This window comes from Alosa sapidissima, chromosome 21 (genome assembly GCF_018492685.1).
Source record: "Alosa sapidissima isolate fAloSap1 chromosome 21, fAloSap1.pri, whole genome shotgun sequence".
Classification (NCBI taxonomy): domain Eukaryota; kingdom Metazoa; phylum Chordata; class Actinopteri; order Clupeiformes; family Clupeidae; genus Alosa; species Alosa sapidissima.
This window is the reverse complement of record NC_055977.1, coordinates 9,592,554-9,614,406: the sequence shown is the minus strand read 5'-3', so window position 1 is coordinate 9,614,406 and position 21,853 is coordinate 9,592,554. Positions and strand designations below refer to the sequence as shown.

Below are 21,853 nucleotides of genomic sequence, written 5' to 3'. Positions count from 1 at the left end.
CCACTGGTATCAAAGGAATGTTTTAAATGTCGGGATAGCCGGACAAAGCCACTGTGTTGAATTTTCGGGTCTCGGGCCCTGAGCCGGCAGAAAGCACTCCAGACTGACTGTGGCAGGTGAGCATGGCTATATTTCCTGATTTGAAATGTTTCCATGTCAGAAGATCGTTTGAAGAGATGTTTGCATTTTACACGACAGTGTAAAGTGACGGGAAGATCAAGACTAAGTGAAGTGAACGTGTATATAAACGTGGAAGTGGCTACAGGTTCCCCACTCGGAAGCCCCCTCCACTCGCCATTCTCAGCGCTGGCCCAGACTCTGAGGGAAATGGCGCGCGTCAACGCGCAGGAGAGGCCTCTAAAAACTCGGCCTAGCAGAGGATGGTTTCGATCCATCGACCTCTGGGTTATGGGCCCAGCACGCTTCCGCTGCGCCACTCTGCTCTGCCTCAGTTCTCATTGCCTGCTCATTTCCATTAGCTCCAGTGCTCTCATTGCAGTTTGACTGGATTGCAAGGCAGATTTGAGAAAATGCAGATGAGATGATCAGGACAAGTCAAAGGAGGTGCGTAGTCGGATACGGAAATGGCTGCACGTTCCCCAGTGAAAGCCTGCCGGTCGTAGTTTTCATTCCCGTGTCAGGCTGTGGGTTGTGAAAGGCAAAATGTGTGCGGCTCTCCTATCGTGGCACCTAAAGGGTTAGCCTAGCAGAGGATGGTTTCGATCCATCGACCTCTGGGTTATGGGCCCAGCACGCTTCCGCTGCGCCACTCTGCTCCGCCTCACCCCAGATGGGACTCGAACCCACAATCCCTGGCTTAGGAGGCCAGTGCCTTATCCATTAGGCCACTGGGGCTTACCAGCTGCGCTCCATCAGAGCCTTTGCTCCACTGGTATCAAAGGAATGTTTTAAATGTCGGGATATCCGGACAAAGCCACTGTGTTGAATTTTCGGGTCTCGGGCCCTGAGCCGGCAGAAAGCACTCCAGACTGACTGTGGCAGGTGAGCATGGCTATATTTCCTGATTTGAAATGTTTCCATGTCAGAAGATCGTTTGAAGAGATGTTTGCATTTTACACGACAGTGTAAAGTGACGGGAAGATCAAGACTAAGTGAAGTGAACGTGTATATAAACGTGGAAGTGGCTACAGGTTCCCCACTCGGAAGCCCCCTCCACTCGCCGTTCTCAGCGCTGGCCCAGACTCTGAGGGAAATGGCGCGCATCAACGCGCAGGAGAGGCCTCTAAAAACTCTGCCTAGCAGAGGATGGTTTCGATCCATCGACCTCTGGGTTATGGGCCCAGCACGCTTCCGCTGCGCCACTCTGCTCTGCCTCAGTTCTCATTGCCTGCTCATTTCCATTAGCTCCAGTGCTCTCATTGCAGTTTGACTGGATTGCAAGGCAGATTTGAGAAAATGCAGATGAGATGATCAGGACAAGTCAAAGGAGGTGCGTAGTCGGATACGGAAATGGCTGCACGTTCCCCAGTGAAAGCCTGCCGGTCGTAGTTTTCATTCCCGTGTCAGGCTGTGGGTTGTGAAAGGCAAAATGTGTGCGGCTCTCCTATCGTGGCACCTAAAGGGTTAGCCTAGCAGAGGATGGTTTCTATCCATCGACCTCTGGGTTATGGGCCCAGCACGCTTCCGCTGCGCCACTCTGCTCCGCCTCACCCCAGATGGGACTCGAACCCACAATCCCTGGCTTAGGAGGCCAGTGCCTTATCCATTAGGCCACTGGGGCTTACCAGCTGCGCTCCATCAGAGCCTTTGCTCCACTGGTATCAAAGGAATGTTTTAAATGTCGGGATAGCCGGACAAAGCCACTGTGTTGAATTTTCGGGTCTCGGGCCCTGAGCCGGCAGAAAGCACTCCAGACTGACTGTGGCAGGTGAGCATGGCTATATTTCCTGATTTGAAATGTTTCCATGTCAGAAGATCGTTTGAAGAGATGTTTGCATTTTACACGACAGTGTAAAGTGACGGGAAGATCAAGACTAAGTGAAGTGAACGTGTATATAAACGTGGAAGTGGCTACAGGTTCCCCACTCGGAAGCCCCCTCCACTCGCCGTTCTCAGCGCTGGCCCAGACTCTGAGGGAAATGGCGCGCGTCAACGCGTAGGAGAGGCCTCTAAAAACTCGGCCTAGCAGAGGATGGTTTCGATCCATCGACCTCTGGGTTATGGGCCCAGCACGCTTCCGCTGCGCCACTCTGCTCTGCCTCAGTTCTCATTGCCTGCTCATTTCCATTAGCTCCAGTGCTCTCATTGCAGTTTGACTGGATTGCAAGGCAGATTTGAGAAAATGCAGATGAGATGATCAGGACAAGTCAAAGGAGGTGCGTAGTCGGATACGGAAATGGCTGCACGTTCCCCAGTGAAAGCCTGCCGGTCGTAGTTTTCATTCCCGTGTCAGGCTGTGGGTTGTGAAAGGCAAAATGTGTGCGGCTCTCCTATCGTGGCACCTAAAGGGTTAGCCTAGCAGAGGATGGTTTCGATCCATCGACCTCTGGGTTATGGGCCCAGCACGCTTCCGCTGCGCCACTCTGCTCCGCCTCACCCCAGATGGGACTCGAACCCACAATCCCTGGCTTAGGAGGCCAGTGCCTTATCCATTAGGCCACTGGGGCTTACCAGCTGCGCTCCATCAGAGCCTTTGCTCCACTGGTATCAAAGGAATGTTTTAAATGTCGGGATAGCCGGACAAAGCCACTGTGTTGAATTTTCGGGTCTCGGGCCCTGAGCCGGCAGAAAGCACTCCAGACTGACTGTGGCAGGTGAGCATGGCTATATTTCCTGATTTGAAATGTTTCCATGTCAGAAGATCGTTTGAAGAGATGTTTGCATTTTACACGACAGTGTAAAGTGACGGGAAGATCAAGACTAAGTGAAGTGAACGTGTATATAAACGTGGAAGTGGCTACAGGTTCCCCACTCGGAAGCCCCCTCCACTCGCCGTTCTCAGCGCTGGCCCAGACTCTGAGGGAAATGGCGCGCGTCAACGCGCAGGAGAGGCCTCTAAAAACTCTGCCTAGCAGAGGATGGTTTCGATCCATCGACCTCTGGGTTATGGGCCCAGCACGCTTCCGCTGCGCCACTCTGCTCTGCCTCAGCTCTCATTGCCTGCTCATTTCCATTAGCTCCAGTGCTCTCATTGCAGTTTGACTGGATTGCAAGGCAGATTTGAGAAAATGCAGATGAGATGATCAGGACAAGTCAAAGGAGGTGCATAGTCGGATACGGAAATGGCTGCACGTTCCCCAGTGAAAGCCTGCCGGTCGTAGTTTTCATTCCCGTGTCAGGCTGTGGGTTGTGAAAGGCAAAATGTGTGCGGCTCTCCTATCGTGGCACCTAAAGGGTTAGCCTAGCAGAGGATGGTTTCGATCCATCGACCTCTGGGTTATGGGCCCAGCACGCTTCCGCTGCGCCACTCTGCTCCGCCTCACCCCAGATGGGACTCAAACCCACAATCCCTGGCTTAGGAGGCCAGTGCCTTATCCATTAGGCCACTGGGGCTTACCAGCTGCGCTCCATCAGAGCCTTTGCTCCACTGGTATCAAAGGAATGTTTTAAATGTCGGGATAGCCGGACAAAGCCACTGTGTTGAATTTTCGGGTCTCGGGCCCTGAGCCGGCAGAAAGCACTCCAGACTGACTGTGGCAGGTGAGCATGGCTATATTTCCTGATTTGAAATGTTTCCATGTCAGAAGATCGTTTGAAGAGATGTTTGCATTTTACACGACAGTGTAAAGTGACGGGAAGATCAAGACTAAGTGAAGTGAACGTGTATATAAACGTGGAAGTGGCTACAGGTTCCCCACTCGGAAGCCCCCTCCACTCGCCGTTCTCAGCGCTGGCCCAGACTCTGAGGGAAATGGCGCGCGTCAACGCGTAGGAGAGGCCTCTAAAAACTCGGCCTAGCAGAGGATGGTTTCGATCCATCGACCTCTGGGTTATGGGCCCAGCACGCTTCCGCTGCGCCACTCTGCTCTGCCTCAGTTCTCATTGCCTGCTCATTTCCATTAGCTCCAGTGCTCTCATTGCAGTTTGACTGGATTGCAAGGCAGATTTGAGAAAATGCAGATGAGATGATCAGGACAAGTCAAAGGAGGTGCGTAGTCGGATACGGAAATGGCTGCACGTTCCCCAGTGAAAGCCTGCCGGTCGTAGTTTTCATTCCCGTGTCAGGCTGTGGGTTGTGAAAGGCAAAATGTGTGCGGCTCTCCTATCGTGGCACCTAAAGGGTTAGCCTAGCAGAGGATGGTTTCGATCCATCGACCTCTGGGTTATGGGCCCAGCACGCTTCCGCTGCGCCACTCTGCTCCGCCTCACCCCAGATGGGACTCGAACCCACAATCCCTGGCTTAGGAGGCCAGTGCCTTATCCATTAGGCCACTGGGGCTTACCAGCTGCGCTCCATCAGAGCCTTTGCTCCACTGGTATCAAAGGAATGTTTTAAATGTCGGGATAGCCGGACAAAGCCACTGTGTTGAATTTTCGGGTCTCGGGCCCTGAGCCGGCAGAAAGCACTCCAGACTGACTGTGGCAGGTGAGCATGGCTATATTTCCTGATTTGAAATGTTTCCATGTCAGAAGATCGTTTGAAGAGATGTTTGCATTTTACACGACAGTGTAAAGTGACGGGAAGATCAAGACTAAGTGAAGTGAACGTGTATATAAACGTGGAAGTGGCTACAGGTTCCCCACTCGGAAGCCCCCTCCACTCGCCGTTCTCAGCGCTGGCCCAGACTCTGAGGGAAATGGCGCGCGTCAACGCGCAGGAGAGGCCTCTAAAAACTCGGCCTAGCAGAGGATGGTTTCGATCCATCGACCTCTGGGTTATGGGCCCAGCACGCTTCCGCTGCGCCACTCTGCTCTGCCTCAGTTCTCATTGCCTGCTCATTTCCATTAGCTCCAGTGCTCTCATTGCAGTTTGACTGGATTGCAAGGCAGATTTGAGAAAATGCAGATGAGATGATCAGGACAAGTCAAAGGAGGTGCGTAGTCGGATACGGAAATGGCTGCACGTTCCCCAGTGAAAGCCTGCCGGTCGTAGTTTTCATTCCCGTGTCAGGCTGTGGGTTGTGAAAGGCAAAATGTGTGCGGCTCTCCTATCGTGGCACCTAAAGGGTTAGCCTAGCAGAGGATGGTTTCGATCCATCGACCTCTGGGTTATGGGCCCAGCACGCTTCCGCTGCGCCACTCTGCTCCGCCTCACCCCAGACGGGACTCGAACCCACAATCCCTGGCTTAGGAGGCCAGTGCCTTATCCATTAGGCCCCTGGGGCTTACCAGCTGCGCTCCATCAGAGCCTTTGCTCCACTGGTATCAAAGGAATGTTTTAAATGTCGGGATAGCCGGACAAAGCCACTGTGTTGAATTTTCGGGTCTCGGGCCCTGAGCCGGCAGAAAGCACTCCAGACTGACTGTGGCAGGTGAGCATGGCTATATTTCCTGATTTGAAATGTTTCCATGTCAGAAGATCGTTTGAAGAGATGTTTGCATTTTACACGACAGTGTAAAGTGACGGGAAGATCAAGACTAAGTGAAGTGAACGTGTATATAAACGTGGAAGTGGCTACAGGTTCCCCACTCGGAAGCCCCCTCCACTCGCCGTTCTCAGCGCTGGCCCAGACTCTGAGGGAAATGGCGCGCGTCAACGCGCAGGAGAGGCCTCTAAAAACTCTGCCTAGCAGAGGATGGTTTCGATCCATCGACCTCTGGGTTATGGGCCCAGCACGCTTCCGCTGCGCCACTCTGCTCTGCCTCAGTTCTCATTGCCTGCTCATTTCCATTAGCTCCAGTGCTCTCATTGCAGTTTGACTGGATTGCAAGGCAGATTTGAGAAAATGCAGATGAGATGATCAGGACAAGTCAAAGGAGGTGCGTAGTCGGATACGGAAATGGCTGCACGTTCCCCAGTGAAAGCCTGCCGGTCGTAGTTTTCATTCCCGTGTCAGGCTGTGGGTTGTGAAAGGCAAAATGTGTGCGGCTCTCCTATCGTGGCACCTAAAGGGTTAGCCTAGCAGAGGATGGTTTTGATCCATCGACCTCTGGGTTATGGGCCCAGCACGCTTCCGCTGCGCCACTCTGCTCCGCCTCAACCCAGATGGGACTCGAACCCACAATCCCTGGCTTAGGAGGCCAGTGCCTTATCCATTAGGCCACTGGGGCTTACCAGCTGCGCTCCATCAGAGCCTTTGCTCCACTGGTATCAAAGGAATGTTTTAAATGTCGGGATAGCCGGACAAAGCCACTGTGTTGAATTTTCGGGTCTCGGGCCCTGAGCCGGCAGAAAGCACTCCAGACTGACTGTGGCAGGTGAGCATGGCTATATTTCCTGATTTGAAATGTTTCCATGTCAGAAGATCGTTTGAAGAGATGTTTGCATTTTACACGACAGTGTAAAGTGACGGGAAGATCAAGACTAAGTGAAGTGAACGTGTATATAAACGTGGAAGTGGCTACAGGTTCCCCACTCGGAAGCCCCCTCCACTCGCCGTTCTCAGCGCTGGCCCAGACTCTGAGGGAAATGGCGCGCGTCAACGCGCAGGAGAGGCCTCTAAAAACTTGGCCTAGCAGAGGATGGTTTCGATCCATCGACCTCTGGGTTATGGGCCCAGCACGCTTCCGCTGCGCCACTCTGCTCTGCCTCAGTTCTCATTGCCTGCTCATTTCCATTAGCTCCAGTGCTCTCATTGCAGTTTGACTGGATTGCAAGGCAGATTTGAGAAAATGCAGATGAGATGATCAGGACAAGTCAAAGGAGGTGCGTAGTCGGATACGGAAATGGCTGCACGTTCCCCAGTGAAAGCCTGCCGGTCGTAGTTTTCATTCCCGTGTCAGGCTGTGGGTTGTGAAAGGCAAAATGTGTGCGGCTCTCCTATCGTGGCACCTAAAGGGTTAGCCTAGCAGAGGATGGTTTCGATCCATCGACCTCTGGGTTATGGGCCCAGCACGCTTCCGCTGCGCCACTCTGCTCCGCCTCACCCCAGATGGGACTCGAACCCACAATCCCTGGCTTAGGAGGCCAGTGCCTTATCCATTAGGCCACTGGGGCTTACCAGCTACGCTCCATCAGAGCCTTTGCTCCACTGGTATCAAAGGAATGTTTTAAATGTCGGGATAGCCGGACAAAGCCACTGTGTTGAATTTTCGGGTCTCGGGCCCTGAGCCGGCAGAAAGCACTCCAGACTGACTGTGGCAGGTGAGCATGGCTATATTTCCTGATTTGAAATGTTTCCATGTCAGAAGATCGTTTGAAGAGATGTTTGCATTTTACACGACAGTGTAAAGTGACGGGAAGATCAAGACTAAGTGAAGTGAACGTGTATATAAACGTGGAAGTGGCTACAGGTTCCCCACTCGGAAGCCCCCTCCACTCGCCGTTCTCAGCGCTGGCCCAGACTCTGAGGGAAATGGCGCGCGTCAACGCGCAGGAGAGGCCTCTAAAAACTCTGCCTAGCAGAGGATGGTTTCGATCCATCGACCTCTGGGTTATGGGCCCAGCACGCTTCCGCTGCGCCACTCTGCTCTGCCTCAGTTCTCATTGCCTGCTCATTTCCATTAGCTCCAGTGCTCTCATTGCAGTTTGACTGGATTGCAAGGCAGATTTGAGAAAATGCAGATGAGATGATCAGGACAAGTCAAAGGAGGTGCGTAGTCGGATACGGAAATGGCTGCACGTTCCCCAGTGAAAGCCTGCCGGTCGTAGTTTTCATTCCCGTGTCAGGCTGTGGGTTGTGAAAGGCAAAATGTGTGCGGCTCTCCTATCGTGGCACCTAAAGGGTTAGCCTAGCAGAGGATGGTTTCGATCCATCGACCTCTGGGTTATGGGCCCAGCACGCTTCCGCTGCGCCACTCTGCTCCGCCTCACCCCAGACGGGACTCGAACCCACAATCCCTGGCTTAGGAGGCCAGTGCCTTATCCATTAGGCCACTGGGGCTTACCAGCTGCGCTCCATCAGAGCCTTTGCTCCACTGGTATCAAAGGAATGTTTTAAATGTCGGGATAGCCGGACAAAGCCACTGTGTTGAATTTTCGGGTCTCGGGCCCTGAGCCGGCAGAAAGCACTCCAGACTGACTGTGGCAGGTGAGCATGGCTATATTTCCTGATTTGAAATGTTTCCATGTCAGAAGATCGTTTGAAGAGATGTTTGCATTTTACACGACAGTGTAAAGTGACGGGAAGATCAAGACTAAGTGAAGTGAACGTGTATATAAACGTGGAAGTGGCTACAGGTTCCCCACTCGGAAGCCCCCTCCACTCGCCGTTCTCAGCGCTGGCCCAGACTCTGAGGGAAATGGCGCGCGTCAACGCGCAGGAGAGGCCTCTAAAAACTCAGCCTAGCAGAGGATGGTTTCGATCCATCGACCTCTGGGTTATGGGCCCAGCACGCTTCCGCTGCGCCACTCTGCTCTGCCTCAGTTCTCATTGCCTGCTCATTTCCATTAGCTCCAGTGCTCTCATTGCAGTTTGACTGGATTGCAAGGCAGATTTGAGAAAATGCAGATGAGATGATCAGGACAAGTCAAAGGAGGTGCGTAGTCGGATACGGAAATGGCTGCACGTTCCCCAGTGAAAGCCTGCCGGTCGTAGTTTTCATTCCCGTGTCAGGCTGTGGGTTGTGAAAGGCAAAATGTGTGCGGCTCTCCTATCGTGGCACCTAAAGGGTTAGCCTAGCAGAGGATGGTTTCGATCCATCGACCTCTGGGTTATGGGCCCAGCACGCTTCCGCTGCGCCACTCTGCTCCGCCTCACCCCAGATGGGACTCGAACCCACAATCCCTGGCTTAGGAGGCCAGTGCCTTATCCATTAGGCCACTGGGGCTTACCAGCTGCGCTCCATCAGAGCCTTTGCTCCACTGGTATCAAAGGAATGTTTTAAATGTCGGGATAGCCGGACAAAGCCACTGTGTTGAATTTTCGGGTCTCGGGCCCTGAGCCGGCAGAAAGCACTCCAGACTGACTGTGGCAGGTGAGCATGGCTATATTTCCTGATTTGAAATGTTTCCATGTCAGAAGATCGTTTGAAGAGATGTTTGCATTTTACACGACAGTGTAAAGTGACGGGAAGATCAAGACTAAGTGAAGTGAACGTGTATATAAACGTGGAAGTGGCTACAGGTTCCCCACTCGGAAGCCCCCTCCACTCGCCGTTCTCAGCGCTGGCCCAGACTCTGAGGGAAATGGCGCGCATCAACGCGCAGGAGAGGCCTCTAAAAACTCTGCCTAGCAGAGGATGGTTTCGATCCATCGACCTCTGGGTTATGGGCCCAGCACGCTTCCGCTGCGCCACTCTGCTCTGCCTCAGTTCTCATTGCCTGCTCATTTCCATTAGCTCCAGTGCTCTCATTGCAGTTTGACTGGATTGCAAGGCAGATTTGAGAAAATGCAGATGAGATGATCAGGACAAGTCAAAGGAGGTGCGTAGTCGGATACGGAAATGGCTGCACGTTCCCCAGTGAAAGCCTGCCGGTCGTAGTTTTCATTCCCGTGTCAGGCTGTGGGTTGTGAAAGGCAAAATGTGTGCGGCTCTCCTATCGTGGCACCTAAAGGGTTAGCCTAGCAGAGGATGGTTTCTATCCATCGACCTCTGGGTTATGGGCCCAGCACGCTTCCGCTGCGCCACTCTGCTCCGCCTCACCCCAGATGGGACTCGAACCCACAATCCCTGGCTTAGGAGGCCAGTGCCTTATCCATTAGGCCACTGGGGCTTACCAGCTGCGCTCCATCAGAGCCTTTGCTCCACTGGTATCAAAGGAATGTTTTAAATGTCGGGATAGCCGGACAAAGCCACTGTGTTGAATTTTCGGGTCTCGGGCCCTGAGCCGGCAGAAAGCACTCCAGACTGACTGTGGCAGGTGAGCATGGCTATATTTCCTGATTTGAAATGTTTACATGTCAGAAGATCGTTTGAAGAGATGTTTGCATTTTACACGACAGTGTAAAGTGACGGGAAGATCAAGACTAAGTGAAGTGAACGTGTACATAAACGTGGAAGTGGCTACAGGTTCCCCACTCGGAAGCCCCCTCCACTCGCCGTTCTCAGCGCTGGCCCAGACTCTGAGGGAAATGGCGCGCGTCAACGCGCAGGAGAGGCCTCTAAAAACTCGGCCTAGCAGAGGATGGTTTCGATCCATCGACCTCTGGGTTATGGGCCCAGCACGCTTCCGCTGCGCCACTCTGCTCTGCCTCAGTTCTCATTGCCTGCTCATTTCCATTAGCTCCAGTGCTCTCATTGCAGTTTGACTGGATTGCAAGGCAGATTTGAGAAAATGCAGATGAGATGATCAGGACAAGTCAAAGGAGGTGCGTAGTCGGATACGGAAATGGCTGCACGTTCCCCAGTGAAAGCCTGCCGGTCGTAGTTTTCATTCCCGTGTCAGGCTGTGGGTTGTGAAAGGCAAAATGTGTGCGGCTCTCCTATCGTGGCACCTAAAGGGTTAGCCTAGCAGAGGATGGTTTCGATCCATCGACCTCTGGGTTATGGGCCCAGCACGCTTCCGCTGCGCCACTCTGCTCCGCCTCACCCCAGATGGGACTCGAACCCACAATCCCTGGCTTAGGAGGCCAGTGCCTTATCCATTAGGCCACTGGGGCTTACCAGCTGCGCTCCATCAGAGCCTTTGCTCCACTGGTATCAAAGGAATGTTTTAAATGTCGGGATAGCCGGACAAAGCCACTGTGTTGAATTTTCGGGTCTCGGGCCCTGAGCCGGCAGAAAGCACTCCAGACTGACTGTGGCAGGTGAGCATGGCTATATTTCCTGATTTGAAATGTTTCCATGTCAGAAGATCGTTTGAAGAGATGTTTGCATTTTACACGACAGTGTAAAGTGACGGGAAGATCAAGACTAAGTGAAGTGAACGTGTATATAAACGTGGAAGTGGCTACAGGTTCCCCACTCGGAAGCCCCCTCCACTCGCCGTTCTCAGCGCTGGCCCAGACTCTGAGGGAAATGGCGCGCATCAACGCGCAGGAGAGGCCTCTAAAAACTCTGCCTAGCAGAGGATGGTTTCGATCCATCGACCTCTGGGTTATGGGCCCAGCACGCTTCCGCTGCGCCACTCTGCTCTGCCTCAGTTCTCATTGCCTGCTCATTTCCATTAGCTCCAGTGCTCTCATTGCAGTTTGACTGGATTGCAAGGCAGATTTGAGAAAATGCAGATGAGATGATCAGGACAAGTCAAAGGAGGTGCGTAGTCGGATACGGAAATGGCTGCACGTTCCCCAGTGAAAGCCTGCCGGTCGTAGTTTTCATTCCCGTGTCAGGCTGTGGGTTGTGAAAGGCAAAATGTGTGCGGCTCTCCTATCGTGGCACCTAAAGGGTTAGCCTAGCAGAGGATGGTTTCTATCCATCGACCTCTGGGTTATGGGCCCAGCACGCTTCCGCTGCGCCACTCTGCTCCGCCTCACCCCAGATGGGACTCGAACCCACAATCCCTGGCTTAGGAGGCCAGTGCCTTATCCATTAGGCCACTGGGGCTTACCAGCTGCGCTCCATCAGAGCCTTTGCTCCACTGGTATCAAAGGAATGTTTTAAATGTCGGGATAGCCGGACAAAGCCACTGTGTTGAATTTTCGGGTCTCGGGCCCTGAGCCGGCAGAAAGCACTCCAGACTGACTGTGGCAGGTGAGCATGGCTATATTTCCTGATTTGAAATGTTTCCATGTCAGAAGATCGTTTGAAGAGATGTTTGCATTTTACACGACAGTGTAAAGTGACGGGAAGATCAAGACTAAGTGAAGTGAAGGTGTATATAAACGTGGAAGTGGCTACAGGTTCCCCACTCGGAAGCCCCCTCCACTCGCCGTTCTCAGCGCTGGCCCAGACTCTGAGGGAAATGGCGCGCGTCAACGCGTAGGAGAGGCCTCTAAAAACTCGGCCTAGCAGAGGATGGTTTCGATCCATCGACCTCTGGGTTATGGGCCCAGCACGCTTCCGCTGCGCCACTCTGCTCTGCCTCAGTTCTCATTGCCTGCTCATTTCCATTAGCTCCAGTGCTCTCATTGCAGTTTGACTGGATTGCAAGGCAGATTTGAGAAAATGCAGATGAGATGATCAGGACAAGTCAAAGGAGGTGCGTAGTCGGATACGGAAATGGCTGCACGTTCCCCAGTGAAAGCCTGCCGGTCGTAGTTTTCATTCCCGTGTCAGGCTGTGGGTTGTGAAAGGCAAAATGTGTGCGGCTCTCCTATCGTGGCACCTAAAGGGTTAGCCTAGCAGAGGATGGTTTCGATCCATCGACCTCTGGGTTATGGGCCCAGCACGCTTCCGCTGCGCCACTCTGCTCCGCCTCGCCCCAGATGGGACTCGAACCCACAATCCCTGGCTTAGGAGGCCAGTGCCTTATCCATTAGGCCACTGGGGCTTACCAGCTGCGCTCCATCAGAGCCTTTGCTCCACTGGTATCAAAGGAATGTTTTAAATGTCGGGATAGCCGGACAAAGCCACTGTGTTGAATTTTCGGGTCTCGGGCCCTGAGCCGGCAGAAAGCACTCCAGACTGACTGTGGCAGGTGAGCATGGCTATATTTCCTGATTTGAAATGTTTCCATGTCAGAAGATCGTTTGAAGAGATGTTTGCATTTTACACGACAGTGTAAAGTGACGGGAAGATCAAGACTAAGTGAAGTGAACGTGTATATAAACGTGGAAGTGGCTACAGGTTCCCCACTCGGAAGCCCCCTCCACTCGCCGTTCTCAGCGCTGGCCCAGACTCTGAGGGAAATGGCGCGCGTCAACGCGCAGGAGAGGCCTCTAAAAACTCTGCCTAGCAGAGGATGGTTTCGATCCATCGACCTCTGGGTTATGGGCCCAGCACGCTTCCGCTGCGCCACTCTGCTCTGCCTCAGCTCTCATTGCCTGCTCATTTCCATTAGCTCCAGTGCTCTCATTGCAGTTTGACTGGATTGCAAGGCAGATTTGAGAAAATGCAGATGAGATGATCAGGACAAGTCAAAGGAGGTGCGTAGTCGGATACGGAAATGGCTGCACGTTCCCCAGTGAAAGCCTGCCGGTCGTAGTTTTCATTCCCGTGTCAGGCTGTGGGTTGTGAAAGGCAAAATGTGTGCGGCTCTCCTATCGTGGCACCTAAAGGGTTAGCCTAGCAGAGGATGGTTTCGATCCATCGACCTCTGGGTTATGGGCCCAGCACGCTTCCGCTGCGCCACTCTGCTCCGCCTCACCCCAGATGGGACTCAAACCCACAATCCCTGGCTTAGGAGGCCAGTGCCTTATCCATTAGGCCACTGGGGCTTACCAGCTGCGCTCCATCAGAGCCTTTGCTCCACTGGTATCAAAGGAATGTTTTAAATGTCGGGATAGCCGGACAAAGCCACTGTGTTGAATTTTCGGGTCTCGGGCCCTGAGCCGGCAGAAAGCACTCCAGACTGACTGTGGCAGGTGAGCATGGCTATATTTCCTGATTTGAAATGTTTCCATGTCAGAAGATCGTTTGAAGAGATGTTTGCATTTTACACGACAGTGTAAAGTGACGGGAAGATCAAGACTAAGTGAAGTGAACGTGTATATAAACGTGGAAGTGGCTACAGGTTCCCCACTCGGAAGCCCCCTCCACTCGCCGTTCTCAGCGCTGGCCCAGACTCTGAGGGAAATGGCGCGCGTCAACGCGTAGGAGAGGCCTCTAAAAACTCGGCCTAGCAGAGGATGGTTTCGATCCATCGACCTCTGGGTTATGGGCCCAGCACGCTTCCGCTGCGCCACTCTGCTCTGCCTCAGTTCTCATTGCCTGCTCATTTCCATTAGCTCCAGTGCTCTCATTGCAGTTTGACTGGATTGCAAGGCAGATTTGAGAAAATGCAGATGAGATGATCAGGACAAGTCAAAGGAGGTGCGTAGTCGGATACGGAAATGGCTGCACGTTCCCCAGTGAAAGCCTGCCGGTCGTAGTTTTCATTCCCGTGTCAGGCTGTGGGTTGTGAAAAGCAAAATGTGTGCGGCTCTCCTATCGTGGCACCTAAAGGGTTAGCCTAGCAGAGGATGGTTTCGATCCATCGACCTCTGGGTTATGGGCCCAGCACGCTTCCGCTGCGCCACTCTGCTCCGCCTCACCCCAGATGGGACTCGAACCCACAATCCCTGGCTTAGGAGGCCAGTGCCTTATCCATTAGGCCACTGGGGCTTACCAGCTGCGCTCCATCAGAGCCTTTGCTCCACTGGTATCAAAGGAATGTTTTAAATGTCGGGATAGCCGGACAAAGCCACTGTGTTGAATTTTCGGGTCTCGGGCCCTGAGCCGGCAGAAAGCACTCCAGACTGACTGTGGCAGGTGAGCATGGCTATATTTCCTGATTTGAAATGTTTCCATGTCAGAAGATCGTTTGAAGAGATGTTTGCATTTTACACGACAGTGTAAAGTGACGGGAAGATCAAGACTAAGTGAAGTGAACGTGTATATAAACGTGGAAGTGGCTACAGGTTCCCCACTCGGAAGCCCCCTCCACTCGCCGTTCTCAGCGCTGGCCCAGACTCTGAGGGAAATGGCGCGCGTCAACGCGCAGGAGAGGCCTCTAAAAACTCGGCCTAGCAGAGGATGGTTTCGATCCATCGACCTCTGGGTTATGGGCCCAGCACGCTTCCGCTGCGCCACTCTGCTCTGCCTCAGTTCTCATTGCCTGCTCATTTCCATTAGCTCCAGTGCTCTCATTGCAGTTTGACTGGATTGCAAGGCAGATTTGAGAAAATGCAGATGAGATGATCAGGACAAGTCAAAGGAGGTGCGTAGTCGGATACGGAAATGGCTGCACGTTCCCCAGTGAAAGCCTGCCGGTCGTAGTTTTCATTCCCGTGTCAGGCTGTGGGTTGTGAAAGGCAAAATGTGTGCGGCTCTCCTATCGTGGCACCTAAAGGGTTAGCCTAGCAGAGGATGGTTTCGATCCATCGACCTCTGGGTTATGGGCCCAGCACGCTTCCGCTGCGCCACTCTGCTCCGCCTCACCCCAGACGGGACTCGAACCCACAATCCCTGGCTTAGGAGGCCAGTGCCTTATCCATTAGGCCCCTGGGGCTTACCAGCTGCGCTCCATCAGAGCCTTTGCTCCACTGGTATCAAAGGAATGTTTTAAATGTCGGGATAGCCGGACAAAGCCACTGTGTTGAATTTTCGGGTCTCGGGCCCTGAGCCGGCAGAAAGCACTCCAGACTGACTGTGGCAGGTGAGCATGGCTATATTTCCTGATTTGAAATGTTTCCATGTCAGAAGATCGTTTGAAGAGATGTTTGCATTTTACACGACAGTGTAAAGTGACGGGAAGATCAAGACTAAGTGAAGTGAACGTGTATATAAACGTGGAAGTGGCTACAGGTTCCCCACTCGGAAGCCCCCTCCACTCGCCGTTCTCAGCGCTGGCCCAGACTCTGAGGGAAATGGCGCGCGTCAACGCGCAGGAGAGGCCTCTAAAAACTCGGCCTAGCAGAGGATGGTTTCGATCCATCGACCTCTGGGTTATGGGCCCAGCACGCTTCCGCTGCGCCACTCTGCTCTGCCTCAGTTCTCATTGCCTGCTCATTTCCATTAGCTCCAGTGCTCTCATTGCAGTTTGACTGGATTGCAAGGCAGATTTGAGAAAATGCAGATGAGATGATCAGGACAAGTCAAAGGAGGTGCGTAGTCGGATACGGAAATGGCTGCACGTTCCCCAGTGAAAGCCTGCCGGTCGTAGTTTTCATTCCCGTGTCAGGCTGTGGGTTGTGAAAGGCAAAATGTGTGCGGCTCTCCTATCGTGGCACCTAAAGGGTTAGCCTAGCAGAGGATGGTTTCGATCCATCGACCTCTGGGTTATGGGCACAGCACGCTTCCGCTGCGCCACTCTGCTCCGCCTCACCCCAGATGGGACTCGAACCCACAATCCCTGGCTTAGGAGGCCAGTGCCTTATCCATTAGGCCACTGGGGCTTACCAGCTGCGCTCCATCAGAGCCTTTGCTCCACTGGTATCAAAGGAATGTTTTAAATGTCGGGATAGCCGGACAAAGCCACTGTGTTGAATTTTCGGGTCTCGGGCCCTGAGCCGGCAGAAAGCACTCCAGACTGACTGTGGCAGGTGAGCATGGCTATATTTCCTGATTTGAAATGTTTCCATGTCAGAAGATCGTTTGAAGAGATGTTTGCATTTTACACGACAGTGTAAAGTGACGGGAAGATCAAGACTAAGTGAAGTGAACGTGTATATAAACGTGGAAGTGGCTACAGGTTCCCCACTCGGAAGCCCCCTCCACTCGCCGTTCTCAGCGCTGGCCCAGACTCTGAGGGAAATGGCGCGCGTCAACGCGCAGGAGAGGCCTCTAAAAACTCGGCCTAGCAGAGGATGGTTTCGATCCATCGACCTCTGGGTTATGGGCCCAGCACGCTTCCGCTGCGCCACTCTGCTCTGCCTCAGTTCTCATTGCCTGCTCATTTCCATTAGCTCCAGTGCTCTCATTGCAGTTTGACTGGATTGCAAGGCAGATTTGAGAAAATGCAGATGAGATGATCAGGACAAGTCAAAGGAGGTGCGTAGTCGGATACGGAAATGGCTGCACGTTCCCCAGTGAAAGCCTGCCGGTCGTAGTTTTCATTCCCGTGTCAGGCTGTGGGTTGTGAAAGGCAAAATGTGTGCGGCTCTCCTATCGTGGCACCTAAAGGGTTAGCCTAGCAGAGGATGGTTTCGATCCATCGACCTCTGGGTTATGGGCACAGCACGCTTCCGCTGCGCCACTCTGCTCCGCCTCACCCCAGATGGGACTCGAACCCACAATCCCTGGCTTAGGAGGCCAGTGCCTTATCCATTAGGCCACTGGGGCTTACCAGCTGCGCTCCATCAGAGCCTTTGCTCCACTGGTATCAAAGGAATGTTTTAAATGTCGGGATAGCCGGACAAAGCCACTGTGTTGAATTTTCGGGTCTCGGGCCCTGAGCCGGCAGAAAGCACTCCAGACTGACTGTGGCAGGTGAGCATGGCTATATTTCCTGATTTGAAATGTTTCCATGTCAGAAGATCGTTTGAAGAGATGTTTGCATTTTACACGACAGTGTAAAGTGACGGGAAGATCAAGACTAAGTGAAGTGAACGTGTATATAAACGTGGAAGTGGCTACAGGTTCCCCACTCGGAAGCCCCCTCCACTCGCCGTTCTCAGCGCTGGCCCAGACTCTGAGGGAAATGGCGCGCGTCAACGCGCAGGAGAGGCCTCTAAAAACTCTGCCTAGCAGAGGATGGTTTCGATCCATCGACCTCTGGGTTATGGGCCCAGCACGCTTCCGCTGCGCCACTCTGCTCTGCCTCAGTTCTCATTGCCTGCTCATTTCCATTAGCTCCAGTGCTCTCATTGCAGTTTGACTGGATTGCAAGGCAGATTTGAGAAAATGCAGATGAGATGATCAGGACAAGTCAAAGGAGGTGCGTAGTCGGATACGGAAATGGCTGCACGTTCCCCAGTGAAAGCCTGCCGGTCGTAGTTTTCATTCCCGTGTCAGGCTGTGGGTTGTGAAAGGCAAAATGTGTGCGGCTCTCCTATCGTGGCACCTAAAGGGTTAGCCTAGCAGAGGATGGTTTCGATCCATCGACCTCTGGGTTATGGGCCCAGCACGCTTCCGCTGCGCCACTCTGCTCCGCCTCACCCCAGATGGGACTCGAACCCACAATCCCTGGCTTAGGAGGCCAGTGCCTTATCCATTAGGCCACTGGGGCTTACCAGCTGCGCTCCATCAGAGCCTTTGCTCCACTGGTATCAAAGGAATGTTTTAAATGTCGGGATAGCCGGACAAAGCCACTGTGTTGAATTTTCGGGTCTCGGGCCCTGAGCCGGCAGAAAGCACTCCAGACTGACTGTGGCAGGTGAGCATGGCTATATTTCCTGATTTGAAATGTTTCCATGTCAGAAGATCGTTTGAAGAGATGTTTGCATTTTACACGACAGTGTAAAGTGACGGGAAGATCAAGACTAAGTGAAGTGAACGTGTATATAAACGTGGAAGTGGCTACAGGTTCCCCACTCGGAAGCCCCCTCCACTCGCCGTTCTCAGCGCTGGCCCAGACTCTGAGGGAAATGGCGCGCGTCAACGCGCAGGAGAGGCCTCTAAAAACTCGGCCTAGCAGAGGATGGTTTCGATCCATCGACCTCTGGGTTATGGGCCCAGCACGCTTCCGCTGCGCCACTCTGCTCTGCCTCAGTTCTCATTGCCTGCTCATTTCCATTAGCTCCAGTGCTCTCATTGCAGTTTGACTGGATTGCAAGGCAGATTTGAGAAAATGCAGATGAGATGATCAGGACAAGTCAAAGGAGGTGCGTAGTCGGATACGGAAATGGCTGCACGTTCCCCAGTGAAAGCCTGCCGGTCGTAGTTTTCATTCCCGTGTCAGGCTGTGGGTTGTGAAAGGCAAAATGTGTGCGGCTCTCCTATCGTGGCACCTAAAGGGTTAGCCTAGCAGAGGATGGTTTCGATCCATCGACCTCTGGGTTATGGGCCCAGCACGCTTCCGCTGCGCCACTCTGCTCCGCCTCACCCCAGATGGGACTCGAACCCACAATCCCTGGCTTAGGAGGCCAGTGCCTTATCCATTAGGCCACTGGGGCTTACCAGCTGCGCTCCATCAGAGCCTTTGCTCCACTGGTATCAAAGGAATGTTTTAAATGTCGGGATAGCCGGACAAAGCCACTGTGTTGAATTTTCGGGTCTCGGGCCCTGAGCCGGCAGAAAGCACTCCAGACTGACTGTGGCAGGTGAGCATGGCTATATTTCCTGATTTGAAATGTTTCCATGTCAGAAGATCGTTTGAAGAGATGTTTGCATTTTACACGACAGTGTAAAGTGACGGGAAGATCAAGACTAAGTGAAGTGAACGTGTATATAAACGTGGAAGTGGCTACAGGTTCCCCACTCGGAAGCCCCCTCCACTCGCCGTTCTCAGCGCTGGCCCAGACTCTGAGGGAAATGGCGCGCGTCAACGCGCAGGAGAGGCCTCTAAAAACTCGGCCTAGCAGAGGATGGTTTCGATCCATCGACCTCTGGGTTATGGGCCCAGCACGCTTCCGCTGCGCCACTCTGCTCTGCCTCAGTTCTCATTGCCTGCTCATTTCCATTAGCTCCAGTGCTCTCATTGCAGTTTGACTGGATTGCAAGGCAGATTTGAGAAAATGCAGATGAGATGATCAGGACAAGTCAAAGGAGGTGCGTAGTCGGATACGGAAATGGCTGCACGTTCCCCAGTGAAAGCCTGCCGGTCGTAGTTTTCATTCCCGTGTCAGGCTGTGGGTTGTGAAAGGCAAAATGTGTGCGGCTCTCCTATCGTGGGACCTAAAGGGTTAGCCTAGCAGAGGATGGTTTCGATCCATCGACCTCTGGGTTATGGGCCCAGCACGCTTCCGCTGCGCCACTCTGCTCCGCCTCACCCCAGATGGGACTCGAACCCACAATCCCTGGCTTAGGAGGCCAGTGCCTTATCCATTAGGCCACTGGGGCTTACCAGCTGCGCTCCATCAGAGCCTTTGCTCCACTGGTATCAAAGGAATGTTTTAAATGTCGGGATAGCCGGACAAAGCCACTGTGTTGAATTTTCGGGTCTCGGGCCCTGAGCCGGCAGAAAGCACTCCAGACTGACTGTGGCAGGTGAGCATGGCTATATTTCCTGATTTGAAATGTTTCCATGTCAGAAGATCGTTTGAAGAGATGTTTGCATTTTACACGACAGTGTAAAGTGACGGGAAGATCAAGACTAAGTGAAGTGAACGTGTATATAAACGTGGAAGTGGCTACAGGTTCCCCACTCGGAAGCCCCCTCCACTCGCCGTTCTCAGCGCTGGCCCAGACTCTGAGGGAAATGGCGCGCGTCAACGCGCAGGAGAGGCCTCTAAAAACTCTGCCTAGCAGAGGATGGTTTCGATCCATCGACCTCTGGGTTATGGGCCCAGCACGCTTCCGCTGCGCCACTCTGCTCTGCCTCAGTTCTCATTGCCTGCTCATTTCCATTAGCTCCAGTGCTCTCATTGCAGTTTGACTGGATTGCAAGGCAGATTTGAGAAAATGCAGATGAGATGATCAGGACAAGTCAAAGGAGGTGCGTAGTCGGATACGGAAATGGCTGCACGTTCCCCAGTGAAAGCCTGCCGGTCGTAGTTTTCATTCCCGTGTCAGGCTGTGGGTTGTGAAAGGCAAAATGTGTGCGGCTCTCCTATCGTGGCACCTAAAGGGTTAGCCTAGCAGAGGATGGTTTCGATCCATCGACCTCTGGGTTATGGGCCCAGCACGCTTCCGCTGCGCCACTCTGCTCCGCCTCACCCCAGATGGGACTCGAACCCACAATCCCTGGCTTAGGAGGCCAGTGCCTTATCCATTAGGCCACTGGGGCTTACCAGCTGCGCTCCATCAGAGCCTTTGCTCCACTGGTATCAAAGGAATGTTTTAAATGTCGGGATAGCCGGACAAAGCCACTGTGTTGAATTTTCGGGTCTCGGGCCCTGAGCCGGCAGAAAGCACTCCAGACTGACTGTGGCAGGTGAGCATGGCTATATTTCCTGATTTGAAATGTTTCCATGTCAGAAGATCGTTTGAAGAGATGTTTGCATTTTACACGACAGTGTAAAGTGACGGGAAGATCAAGACTAAGTGAAGTGAACGTGTATATAAACGTGGAAGTGGCTATAGGTTCCCCACTCGGAAGCCCCCTCCACTCGCCGTTCTCAGCGCTGGCCCAGACTCTGAGGGAAATGGCGCGCGTCAACGCGCAGGAGAGGCCTCTAAAAACTCGGCCTAGCAGAGGATGGTTTCGATCCATCGACCTCTGGGTTATGGGCCCAGCACGCTTCCGCTGCGCCACTCTGCTCTGCCTCAGTTCTCATTGCCTGCTCATTTCCATTAGCTCCAGAGCTCTCATTGCAGTTTGACTGGATTGCAAGGCAGATTTGAGAAAATGCAGATGAGATGATCAGGACAAGTCAAAGGAGGTGCGTAGTCGGATACGGAAATGGCTGCACGTTCCCCAGTGAAAGCCTGCCGGTCGTAGTTTTCATTCCCGTGTCAGGCTGTGGGTTGTGAAAGGCAAAATGTGTGCGGCTCTCCTATCGTGGCACCTAAAGGGTTAGCCTAGCAGAGGATGGTTTCGATCCATCGACCTCTGGGTTATGGGCCCAGCACGCTTCCGCTGCGCCACTCTGCTCCGCCTCACCCCAGATGGGACTCGAACCCACAATCCCTGGCTTAGGAGGCCAGTGCCTTATCCATTAGGCCACTGGGGCTTACCAGCTGCGCTCCATCAGAGCCTTTGCTCCACTGGTATCAAAGGAATGTTTTAAATGTCGGGATAGCCGGACAAAGCCACTGTGTTGAATTTTCGGGTCTCGGGCCCTGAGCCGGCAGAAAGCACTCCAGACTGACTGTGGCAGGTGAGCATGGCTATATTTCATGATTTGAAATGTTTCCATGTCAGAAGATCATTTGAAGAGATGTTTGCATTTTACACGACAGTGTAAAGTGACGGGAAGTTCAAGACTAAGTGAAGTGAACGTGTACATAAACGTGGAAGTGGCTACAGGTTCCCCACTCGGAAGCCCCCTCCACTCGCCGTTCTCAGCGCTGGCCCAGACTCTGAGGGAAATGGCGCGCGTCAACGCGCAGGAGAGGCCTCTAAAAACTCGGCCTAGCAGAGGATGGTTTCGATCCATCGACCTCTGGGTTATGGGCCCAGCACGCTTCCGCTGCGCCACTCTGCTCTGCCTCAGTTCTCATTGCCTGCTCATTTCCATTAGCTCCAGTGCTCTCATTGCAGTTTGACTGGATTGCAAGGCAGATTTGAGAAAATGCAGATGAGATGATCAGGACAAGTCAAAGGAGGTGCGTAGTCGGATACGGAAATGGC

At 53.2% G+C, this 21,853-nt stretch overlaps 22 non-coding genes across 22 annotated transcripts; all 22 read right to left on the bottom strand.

The window, feature by feature from the left end:
- Window positions 1-782: 782 nt before the first annotated feature.
- trnar-ccu lies at window positions 783-855 on the bottom strand. The gene has a single exon. It is a non-coding gene; the product is annotated as a tRNA-Arg (tRNA).
- An 813-nt stretch (window positions 856-1,668) lies between these two features.
- Window positions 1,669-1,741, bottom strand: trnar-ccu. The gene has a single exon. It is a non-coding gene; the product is annotated as a tRNA-Arg (tRNA).
- Window positions 1,742-2,554: 813 nt separating this feature from the next.
- trnar-ccu lies at window positions 2,555-2,627 on the bottom strand. The gene has a single exon. It is a non-coding gene; the product is annotated as a tRNA-Arg (tRNA).
- An 813-nt stretch (window positions 2,628-3,440) lies between these two features.
- trnar-ccu lies at window positions 3,441-3,513 on the bottom strand. The gene has a single exon. It is a non-coding gene; the product is annotated as a tRNA-Arg (tRNA).
- An 813-nt stretch (window positions 3,514-4,326) lies between these two features.
- Window positions 4,327-4,399, bottom strand: trnar-ccu. The gene has a single exon. It is a non-coding gene; the product is annotated as a tRNA-Arg (tRNA).
- Window positions 4,400-6,093: 1,694 nt separating this feature from the next.
- On the bottom strand, window positions 6,094-6,171 carry trnar-ccu. The gene has a single exon. It is a non-coding gene; the product is annotated as a tRNA-Arg (tRNA).
- Window positions 6,172-6,984: 813 nt separating this feature from the next.
- Window positions 6,985-7,057, bottom strand: trnar-ccu. Its single transcript has one exon. It is a non-coding gene; the product is annotated as a tRNA-Arg (tRNA).
- An 813-nt stretch (window positions 7,058-7,870) lies between these two features.
- trnar-ccu lies at window positions 7,871-7,943 on the bottom strand. Its single transcript has one exon. It is a non-coding gene; the product is annotated as a tRNA-Arg (tRNA).
- An 813-nt stretch (window positions 7,944-8,756) lies between these two features.
- On the bottom strand, window positions 8,757-8,829 carry trnar-ccu. Its single transcript has one exon. It is a non-coding gene; the product is annotated as a tRNA-Arg (tRNA).
- Window positions 8,830-9,642: 813 nt separating this feature from the next.
- On the bottom strand, window positions 9,643-9,715 carry trnar-ccu. The gene has a single exon. It is a non-coding gene; the product is annotated as a tRNA-Arg (tRNA).
- An 813-nt stretch (window positions 9,716-10,528) lies between these two features.
- Window positions 10,529-10,601, bottom strand: trnar-ccu. The gene has a single exon. It is a non-coding gene; the product is annotated as a tRNA-Arg (tRNA).
- Window positions 10,602-11,414: 813 nt separating this feature from the next.
- On the bottom strand, window positions 11,415-11,487 carry trnar-ccu. The gene has a single exon. It is a non-coding gene; the product is annotated as a tRNA-Arg (tRNA).
- Window positions 11,488-12,300: 813 nt separating this feature from the next.
- trnar-ccu lies at window positions 12,301-12,373 on the bottom strand. The gene has a single exon. It is a non-coding gene; the product is annotated as a tRNA-Arg (tRNA).
- An 813-nt stretch (window positions 12,374-13,186) lies between these two features.
- Window positions 13,187-13,259, bottom strand: trnar-ccu. Its single transcript has one exon. It is a non-coding gene; the product is annotated as a tRNA-Arg (tRNA).
- Window positions 13,260-14,072: 813 nt separating this feature from the next.
- Window positions 14,073-14,145, bottom strand: trnar-ccu. The gene has a single exon. It is a non-coding gene; the product is annotated as a tRNA-Arg (tRNA).
- A 1,699-nt stretch (window positions 14,146-15,844) lies between these two features.
- Window positions 15,845-15,917, bottom strand: trnar-ccu. The gene has a single exon. It is a non-coding gene; the product is annotated as a tRNA-Arg (tRNA).
- An 813-nt stretch (window positions 15,918-16,730) lies between these two features.
- On the bottom strand, window positions 16,731-16,803 carry trnar-ccu. Its single transcript has one exon. It is a non-coding gene; the product is annotated as a tRNA-Arg (tRNA).
- An 813-nt stretch (window positions 16,804-17,616) lies between these two features.
- trnar-ccu lies at window positions 17,617-17,689 on the bottom strand. Its single transcript has one exon. It is a non-coding gene; the product is annotated as a tRNA-Arg (tRNA).
- Window positions 17,690-18,502: 813 nt separating this feature from the next.
- Window positions 18,503-18,575, bottom strand: trnar-ccu. Its single transcript has one exon. It is a non-coding gene; the product is annotated as a tRNA-Arg (tRNA).
- An 813-nt stretch (window positions 18,576-19,388) lies between these two features.
- On the bottom strand, window positions 19,389-19,461 carry trnar-ccu. The gene has a single exon. It is a non-coding gene; the product is annotated as a tRNA-Arg (tRNA).
- Window positions 19,462-20,274: 813 nt separating this feature from the next.
- trnar-ccu lies at window positions 20,275-20,347 on the bottom strand. Its single transcript has one exon. It is a non-coding gene; the product is annotated as a tRNA-Arg (tRNA).
- Window positions 20,348-21,160: 813 nt separating this feature from the next.
- trnar-ccu lies at window positions 21,161-21,233 on the bottom strand. The gene has a single exon. It is a non-coding gene; the product is annotated as a tRNA-Arg (tRNA).
- Between the last annotated feature and the right edge of the window lie 620 nt (window positions 21,234-21,853).